The 12675-nt window shown below is 39.4% G+C and overlaps 1 pseudogene; it reads left to right on the top strand.

Moving 5' to 3' along the window:
- The first annotated feature begins 7778 nt into the window (after positions 1-7778).
- Positions 7779-8743, top strand: LOC110303421 (small glutamine-rich tetratricopeptide repeat-containing protein alpha pseudogene; annotated as a pseudogene).
- The last annotated feature ends 3932 nt before the right edge of the window (positions 8744-12675 follow it).

Raw genomic sequence — 12675 nt, 5'->3', positions numbered from 1 at the left:
AAGCACAAATTATCTTTGACCTTCACAAAGCAAATCCATCAAGAATCTCCTGAGGCTCAGATCTGTGGATTCTGTCAGATGCTTAAATGGTTATTGTGTATATTTCAGGTCTCCATCAGAATTTTCTCTCTCCCAGCTCCATGAAAATATTACCTGCAAATTCACATTATTCTTTAATCACATTTATTTCTTTTTCCAGGCTCTGAGCATAAAATTAAATTTCAATGCATTCTGAGTCAAGCTAATAGGATACTCTTTCTATTAATAGTTTTGTTTTTGCTGTTATTGTACAATAGGAAGTTAACTTGACTCATTTACAGTATGATTGACTCTGAACTTGCACTATCATGGCATGCAGCTTTTCTCTTGCTTCCACATACTGAGCTTCCAGGCAATCATCCGGAAATCTCACATGTATTTGAATATATCTGGTGCTAGATAGTAAATGTTAAGTTTGTAGAAACAACAATACCCTAACTTGTATTCATGATATTTTACAAACGATCAGTGAAATAAATGATTATTATTATTTTTTTTAAATTGAGTTACTTGAAATGTCACCCCTAACACAAATACATGAAACAAGTGTTCAGATATAAGAAACAAAAATGGCAGGGTCTAGGAGAAAGGTTTCCAGGCTGTCCTAAAAAATAACACAAAAGTACCACAATCCTTATGTATGTGCCCTTTAAGAGTAAAGATTATTTTGTCCATTTGGTGAGAGGTTGTAGAGGTAGGAAATTTCCCTACAAATCTTTTCAAGGGCTTTTTATCATAAATGGGAATTAGATGATTCTGCTGTTTATCCAAAAAATAGAATTAAGAAAGAGTAATAGTTGAGAAAGGTACAATCATCTTATTAAATGAGTTAATAAGTATGCTGTATATAACTACACATTTTCTGGGATATCTAGACATATCCAGATAAGATCACTTTTTAGCAGGACATTCTGTTCTTCTGAAAATGTTTATTCATATACTGTTAGCCCTAACTTCTGTCATGTGACTGCTGTTGGAAGCTCCACTTAATTTACACTGGTAATCTTATTAAAATGAACTTATTGGGGTAGATTTGTATAAGGATAGATTTTTTTGTTTTGTTTTGTTTTTTGTTTTTGTTTTTCGAGACAGGGTTTCTCTGAGTAGCCCTGGCTGTCCTGGAACTCACTTTGTAGACCAGGCTGGCCTCGAACTCAGAAATCTGTCTGCCTCTGCCTCTCAAGTGCTGGGATTAAAGGCGTGCATCACCACTGCCCGGTGTATAAGGATAGATTAACCTGAAAACAGGCAGCAGTACTATATACAGCCAGATCATTATATCAGGATTCAAGAATACCTTCAGAAGAACAGGAGAAAGCAAAACAAGAAAACAACCATCTATTAAAACAACCCAACAAGCCCTTAAAATCAACTAACCAACCAACCAACAAACACAACAAAACAAAACAGGAACAACCACAAAAAACAAAACAAAACAACACAGGAAGACACAGTCCTAGGAGGAAAGACCCCTAATGAAGTTATCATCTTGAACTTGAAGAGACGAGAATTATGAAAAATAAGTCAATCTCTCTCTGTTTCTACCCCTGCTCTCTCTGCCTCTCTTCCTCTCTTCTTACTCCTCCCTCTCTAGATCTTTCTTGCTCTTTTGCTTACTCTCTCTTTATTTTTAACTGCTGGGTTGGTTGTTAGCAAAACTAACTCAGACATAAATTTTTATCAACATGTATAGAAGTTCTAATTGCTTACCAGTCTTCAGACTGTAATATATATCAAAGACACACATAAAGATGGATAAATTGGAGTCCTATTTTCAAACTTATTGACTCTCAATTTTTTAATGTAGATATTGTATGTATATTCTTTAATTTCAAGGTAAAACTTGCTTCCAATATTTCTATTCTCAAAATAAGTTTTTATTTATATATTCTCTGTTCCTTTTATTGTGGCTCAGATTCTTATGTTGCTGTGTCTCTTCTTTATCTCCTTCTACACTATCTCTAATTGAAATTGCATGTGCTACGCTGTTGTGTCATTTCATATTTTTATAAAATACTTAAATTTAAAAGTCTTTAAGTTCTATTTCTTTCCCTATTTTCTTTTGAGTCTGGAGATATATTTTCAACATCTTATATTATCATTTAACTTGTAAGCATAAATATATTTTGCATAAAATAAATTGAAATGAAATACTAGTAATCATGAGAAAAGAGATATCCATAATACTCTTTTTATCCATATATACATAATATATCCCATCTTAGACCTATAGCATTAGCCATTCAGTGATGTACACTCCTTTCATTTAGCCTTTCTACTTTCCATTGTGAGGTCATCACTACTGTAAACACTGACTAGATACTATTAGGTCACTTAGAAAATTACCTCTTCTTAGATGTTCCTATATAAATTACCATGTTTGAAGTCTTAATTATACTAATACACTACATATACATGTGTGTTATGGTGATTTGAATATGCTTGGCCCTTGGAGTGATGCTGTTAGGAGGTGTTGCCTTGTTAGAGTAGGTGTGGCCTCATTTGGAAGTGTGTCACGGTCTGGATGGGCTTTGAGATACCCTCCTTCTATCTGCCTGGAGAGTTGGTATTTTGTTTGCCTTCAGATCAAGATGTAGAACTCTCACCTCCTCCTGTACCATGCCTGCCTGGACGCTACAATGCTTCTAGCCATGATGATAACAGGCTAAACCTCAGATCCTATAAGACAGACTCAACTGAATTTTCTCCTTTATAAGAGTTGTCTTGGTAATGGTGTATCTTCACATCATTGGAAACCCTAACTAAGATATGTGTATTGTCTTATTCCACTCTTAACTGTGTCTACGGTATGTTCCTGATTTTCTGTCATTATATATTTTGGGAAAAGATAATAAATCCCCAGTGTGTTACCAGAAGTCTGATTTTCTTAGATCAGCTAGCTACATATGGGGATGGGGAGAGAGCTCAGTGGATAAACTACTTCCTCTGAAATCATAAGAAGCAGAGTTTTTGTCTTCAAAATCCATGGGAAAGCCAGGAAGAAATTTTGGTTGCCTCTAATATTAGCATTTGTGAAGCATAACTTTTGAGAAGCATAAGAAACACTCTAGACTGACTAGTTACTTTGACAAGGTCTGGCTTCATCAGTGGACACTGCCAAGATAAAGTGAAAATGATGAAGGAAGATACCTGATACCAACTTTGAAATTCCATACTCTTGTTCATACTCATGAATATGTACACATGTTCAACAACACACATACAAACAAACATACAGATACATATAGCATGCACACAAACACATGTAAAATATAATACAAGTAAAATCCACATATAGTCTAAAATCATAAAATTACCTTTCACTTAGTTCTCTTTAATATTTATCTACACAATCACACATCTTATTATTTAGTCTTTCTCTAGTTGTCTAGTGTTTCTCCATGTCCTGGACAAGTGCAATCAATGGCAGTAGATGCCTTTGACTATGACTACTTTCTACCTTGTTTCCATGACAACAGCTTTTTCTCATGTATTTTTGATGATTCATGGTCCTCTTAATATTTAACAATTTCCTTCTTTCTTCTTTCGTTTTTTGAGACAATGTTTCTCTGTCTATCCCTTGCTGTCCTGAAACTTATTCTGTAGACCAGAATGACCTCAGAGATCTGCCTGCTGCTGGGATCCAAGTGCTGAAATTAAAAGGCATGTGCCACTACCAACCAGGCTACTTTATTTATTTTACCTACCTCATTTAATGTTGCAGATTCCTCATTATAAAATATTAGTTTCTCTCCTATCAAAGTGAGAAACATGACATCTACTTTCAGTATTTGGAACCTAATATTTGATCTATGGGAGGATAGCTCTATCTGTTGCTTTTGGGGCTAGGACACATACAGCATAACAGTAAAACACACTGAGTTGTCTTCTATGCAGTCTGTCACAGTTCTTGTTTACCTTACCATACCATACATTCTCCATTCTATCCACACTATTTCCTTTGGTGTTCAGAAGCTATGCTTTATTTCTATGTGCTAGATTCACATTTATTACCAAAGCTTATTTATTAAGTATAGTCTATAATTTAATGTACTATTAAAATAAACTAAAGAAAAAATTCAGTTCCGCATGTAACAAAGTAGTATTATATATGCTCGTGCAAGAGGTCCTGATTCTGTGTCTACCATTACTACCAATCAATATCAAACAAATCTATAAGAGTATAAGTAAAATCCTTTTGGATCACATGCAGCAAGAAAAGGAATATCATACTTGCTACCAATTAATAAATGTCATTACTCTTAAAATAAAAATGTAAATGATCATCTGTGGAAGCATAAGTCTATGACAAATATTAAGAAGTACTTATTTGAAAGAAATGGAATGCTACTTAGCCATTAAAAATAAGGACATCATGAATTTCACAGACAAATTGATGGAACTAGAAAATATCACCCTGAGTGAGGTAACCCAGACCCCAAAGGACAGGTATGGTACGTACCTAAGTGAATATTACCCATAAAGTGCAGAATATACATGATCAACTGCATCATCTCAAAAAAGGTAAACATACTTAGAAAGGTGAAGCAAAATAGTCGTAGGAGGCAGAGAAAGAAAGGGACCTGGGAGAAGTAAGATCAGGTGTGGGGAGAAACAGGAGAGAGACCCAGAGAGCCAAGAGAACGAATGGAGATCTGCAGCTGCCAGGGATGTGAGAAAGGGAGAATCTCTAGGAAGTTCAGAGACCTGGAATAGGAGAAGCTCCCAGGAGTCAATGCTGGTGACCTCAGTTGAGATACCTAACAGTGGGGATAAGAAACCTGAAGAGACTACCTTCTGTATGTAGCTAGGCAGGACCCACAGTGGAAGAATAGGAAATCCAACCCACCCACAAATTTTCTACCCAAAATTTGCCCTGTCAAAAATATCTTGATGGAGCAGAAACTGAGGTCAAGGCTACACAGTAACCGACCAAGCTTGAAACCAATCCCATGAGCAAGCACCAGTCCCTAACATTATTAATGATATTGTTATGCTTGCAGACAGTCTAGCATAACTGTCCTCTAAGAGGCTCTATCCAACAGCTGACTGAAGCAGATGCAGATACCCGCAGCCATACTTTAGATGGGAGTCAGAGACACTTGTGGAAGAGTTGAGGGGAGGATTAAGGGCCCTGAGATAGAGGAAAACCTCATAGGATGACCAAAAGAGTCAACAAACCTCCACCCCTGGGAGCTCTCAGAATCTAAGCCACCAACAAAAGAACACACACACTAGCTGGAATGAGATAACCCCTCTCCCTTCCCAACTCCAGCACAGATATAGCAGGCAGGCAGCTCAGTCTTCATGGCTGCATTGTCTGGACCTAATCTAGCAGAAACATGATGTGCCATGGTGGGGGATACTCCCCTTCTCACAGGAGATGGGTAGAGGGTGGAGGAGAATTGATCTGTAAGAGAGAGACAGGGAGGGGGAACAATATTTAGGCTTTAAATAAATAAATAAGAAATAACTTTATGATATAATTATTGATGAAAATAATCACTACACTTGATTTAATAGACTGAGTTGAATATTGATTTATGGTCTGGAAAGAATAAACTTAGAACAAGTGAAAGACTTAAAGAATCCAGTACTCATTTCCTGCTGTTTGTGCCACTTTGCAGATAAAGATCATTTTATTTCTCACTATGGATTAAAATGAATGAATCTCTTCACAGACACAGAGCATTATCTTCTATAGAAACTTTACTTTACTCCTCCAATGTTTTGTAAAATGCAGTTTTCAAATACAGCAAATCACCTCCATGTTATTATGACCATTTGACCTCTCCTAAGCTCCAAATTTATTGTGATCTCTATTGAAACAAATCGTGTGAAATACAGTGTAGTTTAAAAGACAGGTTGAGCTAGTATTCCATGGTAAAGTGTCACCACTCTCAAGGATAAGGAAATATCTAATAGTGCCAGAGACCTGGGATGAGGGAGACTCCTGGTAGTCTATATAGGTGACTCTAACTGAGACTCCTAGCAGTGGAAGATATGGAACCTGAAGTGTTCACATTCTGTAGACATACAGGACTACTAGTAGAGAGATAAGGACACCAACCCACCCACAAAACTTTCACACCAGAATTTGTCCTGTTTACAATACATGCATGGACAAAGATGGAACAGATACTAAGGATATGACTAACCAATGATGAATCCCTCTCTTGAGACCTAGTTTCTAGGCAATAACCAATCACTGAAACTATTAATGATACTCTGTTATGCTTGAAGACAGGAAGCTAGCATAATTGTCCTCTGAGAGGCTCCACCAAGCATCTAACTGAAATAGATGGAAAAGCCCCACAAGCAAACATCAATTGGAGCTTGGGGAATTTTGCGGCAGACTTGCAGGGAAGATTGAGGGACCTGCGTGTATAGGAACTCCACAGGAAGACCAACCAAGTCAACTAACTTGAACCCTTGGGGGAATCCCAGAGACTGTACCACCAACCAAAGAGCAAACATGGCCTGGACCTAAGCTTCCCCACCCCAACACATATGTAGCAGATGTGCACCCTGGTCTTCATGCAGGTCCCCAAAAACTGGAGCTGTGGCTGTCCCTAAATCTGTCCTGCATGTGGATCCCATTTCCCTAACTTAACTTCCTTGCCTCACCTCAGTGACAGAGGAAGTACCTAGTCCTACAGTGAATTTAGGACCAGGGTGCTGGGGTGAAACATGAGTGAGAGTAGGAGTAGGGATCCCCCTTCTCAGAGGAGAAAGGGATAAGGAAGGGGGTATGTGAGGGGGAATTGGAAGTAGGAAGGCTGATATCTGGATGCAAAGTGAATAAATTAATTACTTAATGGAAAAAAAGAAAGAAATGAAGATGTCTATAAAGATTGCTGTTCAGAATATCCTGTTAAGAGATGAGTGGAGAGTGTCCAAAGGGACCATTGTGACAATATACTTTTACATTTCAAATGTTATTCCCTTTCCTTGTTTTCCCTCCAAAAAACATTCTTTCCAACCCACCCTCTCCTGCTACTGCTCTGGCAGTCCCCTACACTGGGGCATTGAGGTTTCATAGGACCAAGAGCCTCTCCTGCCACTGATGTGCAACAAGGCCATTCTTTGCTACATGTGTGGCTGATAAGTGGATATTAGCTCAAAAGCTCAGAATAACCAGAATAGAATTCACAGACCACATGAAGTCAAGAAGAAGGAAAACCAAAGTGTGGATACTTTGTTCCTTCTTAGAAGGGGGAAAAATACTCATGGGAGGAGATACAAAGTTCAGAGCAGAAACTAAAGGAAAGGCCATCAAGAGACTGCCCCACCTAGGGATCCATCCCATATACAGTCACCAAATCTAGACACTATTGTGGATGCCAACAAGAGCTTGCTGACAGGAGCCTGATATAGATGTATTCTGAGAGATTCTGCCAGTGTCTGACAAATATACAAGTGGATGCTCTCAGCCAATCATTGGACTGAGCACAGGGTGGCCAATGGAGGAGCTAGAGAAAGGAGTCAAGGAGCCAACTTACATTTTTAAGTGAACTTCACAGTCTTTTTAAAGGTTGGACCAGTCGAGTCTTGGGTGACTCTTTTATGTCTCATGTGGATAAACTATTTATGAAAGAACAATGGTATGGTGTTGTTCTTTATAAAACGACTCTGGCTAGACAATAATATATGACCTTTTGGGCAGTTAGTGATGCCATGGCTCTAACTATGAGCAGAGATCCCATTCTATTTTCCGATAATAAAAATCTCACTTCGGTCAACTGAGAGATCCTGAGCAAGCAGTGTCACCTCACCAGCCTCGAGATGGACAACAGGAAGAACCTGGCCTATATCATCATCCAATTCTTACATGGCCAGCTGCTGCTTGGGTGGCCTCTTGACTGATGCCCAGGAGAGCCTGGAGTTTGCCATTCAGTGTCTGGAGACAGCCTTCAGGGTGAAGCTGGAGGACAGTGACCTTGCTCTCCCCCAGACTCCGCCAGAGATATTTGAAGCAGCCACCTCCAGGACCCGAGGGGCACTGACAAGACACCACCTTCTGAGAAGGACTCATTTAAGGAAGAGCACCACAAAATGGAAGGTGGAGCAGGTGAAGGTGGAGAACTTTGAGGCAGTTGTGTACCTCTATGGCAAGGCAATTGAGCTCAGCCCCACCAATGCTGTCTATTTCTGTAACAGAGCTATGGCCTACAGCAAGCTGGGGAGCAGAACTGTGAGCAGACTATTGGCATTGATCTCCACTACAGCCAGGCCTATGGCCTCATGGGCCTTGCACTGTCCAGCCTGAACAAATGTGGAGACTGTGGCGTACTTTAAGAAAACCCTGGAGATGAATTCTGACAACTACTCGTACAAGTTTAACCTCAAGATTGCAGAGCTAAAGTTACAGGAGGCTCCGAGCCCCGCGGGTGGCGTGGGCACCTTAGACATAGGTAGCCTGCTGAACAACCCACACTTCATCACCATGGGTTGGAGCTTAGTGAACAGCCCCCAACTGCAGCAGTTCATGTCGGACATGATCTCTGGAGGCCATAACCCTCTGGGCACTCCAGGCAGCAGTCCACAGCAGAGTGACCTGGCCAGCCTCATCCAGGTGGACCAGCAGTTTGCACAGCAGATGCAGCAGCAGAACTCAGAATTCGTGGAGCAAATCCGGAGCCAGGTGGTGCGCAGCCAGAAACCCAGAGCCAGCCATGAGGTGCAGCAAGAGGGAGGACATTGACCGACTGGTCCCTTCAGTACGCAGCCTCCTAGTGTTTTTAGCATTTTCTCTGTCAGTCAGCTCAAGAGAGAATCTGGACCTGAAGGTTAAGATGGACTCATCCCCACCTTGTGTTTTCTTTCATCCCCCTACCCCCTCTGTTTTTTGTACTCTTACTAGCCCCATACCTTCCTGGAAGAGTCTACAGATGACTACATACCAGCACCAGTTCCTCCAGCCACCTAGGGAAAGCTGCGGGGGAGGGCTTGGAGTGGGTGTCTGGAACCATTGAGTAACAGCCTGGGACTTCTGGTCTCAGGCCGTACCCTGTTCTCTTCCTCCTAAAAAGACTTGAGTAGCTGACTCTCATCCCCCTGGGAAGTGTCCACTACCAGCCCAGGCTTGGATCGCAGGTCCCACCAGGTGTCCATGCCTACCTTATTCCAGTGGCTTGTGTCCCAGAGGGCTGTGACTTCTGCCCAGAGTGTAGACCATCTATGCCTCTTCTTTTCTGCTTCCCTTCCATCTTCACAGCCATCAGCCAGTCCAAATTGTGTGAGCAGTCCGGCTCCATCATCAGCCTGCGCAGCAGAAATGAACATTGACTCATCTGTGCCTGACCTGTTCTTGATCTCATGGGAATTTTATGTCTGGGGTTGGCAGGGAGATTGGGGGTATTGGTCCTCGGGCTTCACCATCAGCCCTGAAATAGCCACCAGAACTAGTTTTGTTCGGGGTCAGTCTGTTCAGTGAGGATGTGGATATTCCCACACCCATTCTTGGCTCTGGGAGCAGGTGGTGAGATCTCAGGAGACCTGAACAGGCAAGGGGGTCACAATTGTATTAGGATGTGCCAGGTAGTGTCAGATTTGTGTGTGTCATAGGTAGCCAGTAGAAAGATGGGCCCCAAGGGCAGCAGTGCCCCCTTGGGCTCAGACTGCCTTGGGAATAAAGACGGTGATGATGAAAAAAAAAAATCCTGCAATTTCAGGCACTAGTTTGCCAAATATCAAGATTTGATAGAGAGTTTTATCCTCAATGACCTTCAAATCTGCTAATATTTGACTGGTGCAGAACTTTCAATAGTCAAAAATAATCAAGTCTTCATAGAAATAAACCTTCATCATGAAGCATAGAATATATAACATCCTGTCTGAATAATTTAGTATTAATTCTGAAACTCCCTACTCTTCATTTATTCATTCCTGAATCCATTTTTACATGTCTCTTTGTGATTTGGGGGGTGAACTATTATAAGTGTTGGATTGGGAGTAATACAAGAAAAGAATAATATTATTATTTAAGTGTACCCCATGTGAATACAGCCATCCATTAAAGGATTTCTAGAATTGTGTCATACAGATGTATAGGTAAAATAGAGAATAATTTGTGACTAGAACAACAAACACACAAGAAAGATATTTTAGGAATACAGTATAAATAACAAGACCAGGTTCTTTGGGGATCTATAAATATCTGGCAGAAGAATAAGAACCTGCCATGATATTATGCAGAAAATTTTCATTCCAGAAAAAGAAGATAGTTTTATATAACCCCACTTTCTGTGTTCACTGCTAATTTGATAAAACTATAAATGAATGGCACATTACACATGACATTAAGGAAAGCATTTGCACCTCAGAAATTTACTATGAGATTTATAGTAAATTTGGTTTGTCTTCTGTCAATAATAATCTTTTCAAGGTGGACAGTTTTTTAAAATAACTAACTTAGTGTATTTCTGTGAAAGTTTTTGGAGAATGGTATTACATTCCTTTAAAACATCACAATTTTCTTCCATTTTCCACCTGTGCTGGGAACAGAGCGTCTACTCTGGATCTAACACTGCACAGCAAACACGCAGTTGCAGCTCGAGTCTCCAGTTGTTCTGACACCTCTAGGATCACAGGCTCATAGGCTTACTGGAAGGACAGGCTCCAGTCAGAGACAGGGAGACTAGATAACACCAGAGATAACCAGATGGTCAAAGGCAAGCTTAAGAACATATGCAACAAAAACCAATTTGACATATCAACAACAGAACCCAGTTCTCCCTCCACAGCAGTCCTGGTTACCTCCAACACACTGTAAAAGCAAGATTTGTATCTAAATTATCATTTCATGAAGATGATCGAGGACTTTAAGAAAGACATAAATAACTCCCTTAAAGAAATACAGGAGAACACAAGTAAAAAATTAGAAGCCATTAAAGAAGAAATGCATAAATCCCTTAAAGAAATATAGGAGAACACTATCAAGCAGTTGAAGGAATTGAACAAAAACATCCTGGATCTAAAAATGGAAATAGAAACATTAAAGACAACACAAAGGGAGACAGTTCTAGAAATGGAAAACCTAGGAAAGAGACCAGGAGTCACAGATGCCAGCATCACCAACAGAATATAAGAGATAGAAAAGAGAATCTCAGCAGCAGAAGATACCATAAAAGATTAACACAATATTCAAGGAAAATAAAAAAGCAAAAAGTTCCTATATCAAATACAGAAACAATGTAAATCCAGGACACAATGTAAAGACCAAGCTTGCAAATAATAGGTATAGAAGAAAGTGAAGATTCCAAAGTCAAAGGGCCAGCAAACATCTTCAACAAAATTATAGATGAAAATTTCCCTAACCTAAAGAAAGAAATGTCCATACATACAAGGAGCCTACAGAACACCAAACAGATGGGACAAGAAAGGAAATTCTTCGTGTCACATAATAATTAAAACGACAAATGCAAAGAACAAAGAAGGAATATTGAAAGCAGTAAGGGAAAAAGGTCAAGTTACATATAAAGACAGACCTGTCAAAATTACACCAGATTTTCCAACAGAGACTGTAAGAACCAGAAGATCCAGGACAGATGTTGTGCAGACCCTAAAAGAACAAAAATGCCAGTCCAGGCTACTATACCCAACAAAACTCACAATTACTGTAGATGGAGAAACCAAGGTATTCCAAGACAAAACCAAATTTAAACAATATCTTTCCATGAATCCAGCCCTATAGAGGATATTAGAAGGAAAAGTACAGCACAAGGATGGAAACTGCACCCAAGACAAAGCAAAAAATTAATCTTTTCACAACGAACCCAAAAGAAGAGAAACATACAACCATAATTCCAACTCTAAGAACAAAAATAACAGGAACCAACAATAATTGGTCCCTAATATCTCTCAACATCAATGGACTCAGTTCCACAATAGAAAGACATAGACTCATAGACTGGATATGTAAACAGGATACAGCATTTTCCAGCATACAGGAAACACATTTCAGTGACAAAGACAGACATTACTTCAGAGTAAAAGGCTGGGAAAATTTTTCCAAGCAAATGGTCCCAGGAAACAAGTAGCCATTATTATTATTTTAAAAGTAGCCATTTTATTATTCAACAAAGTAGACTTTCAACAAAAAGTTATCAATAAGATGGGGAAGGATATTATATACACATCAAAGGAAAAATCCTCCAAGATTAACTCAATTCTAAACATCTATGCTCCAAATGCAAGAGCATCCACATTTGTAAAAGAAAGATTACTGGTGCTCAAAGAACACATTGAACCTCACACAATAATAGTAGGAGATTTCAACACCCCACTTTCAATGGACATATCATGGAAGCAGAAACTAAAGAAAGACACTGTGAAAGTGAAAGAAAAGTTATGAATCAAATGGACTTAACAGATATCCACAGAACATTTCACCCTAAAACAAAAGAATATACCTTCTTCTCAGCACCTTACGGTACCTTCTCAAAAATCAACCATATATTGGGACACAAAACAAACCTCAACAGATACAATAATATTGAATTAGTCTCATGTATTCTATTGGAAATCCAAAGACTAAGGCTGGTCTTTAATAGCAACAAAAACAACAGAAAGCCAACATACAGGTGGAAGCTGAACAACAATCTACTCAATGATAAATTGGTCAAGGAAGAAATA

Source organism: Mus caroli, unplaced genomic scaffold, assembly GCF_978045245.1.
Source record: "Mus caroli unplaced genomic scaffold, Mus_caroli_1 scaffold_9, whole genome shotgun sequence".
Lineage (NCBI taxonomy): Eukaryota > Metazoa > Chordata > Mammalia > Rodentia > Muridae > Mus > Mus caroli.
Note: the sequence above shows the minus strand (reverse complement) of the source record. Positions and strands in the feature narration are given on the sequence as shown.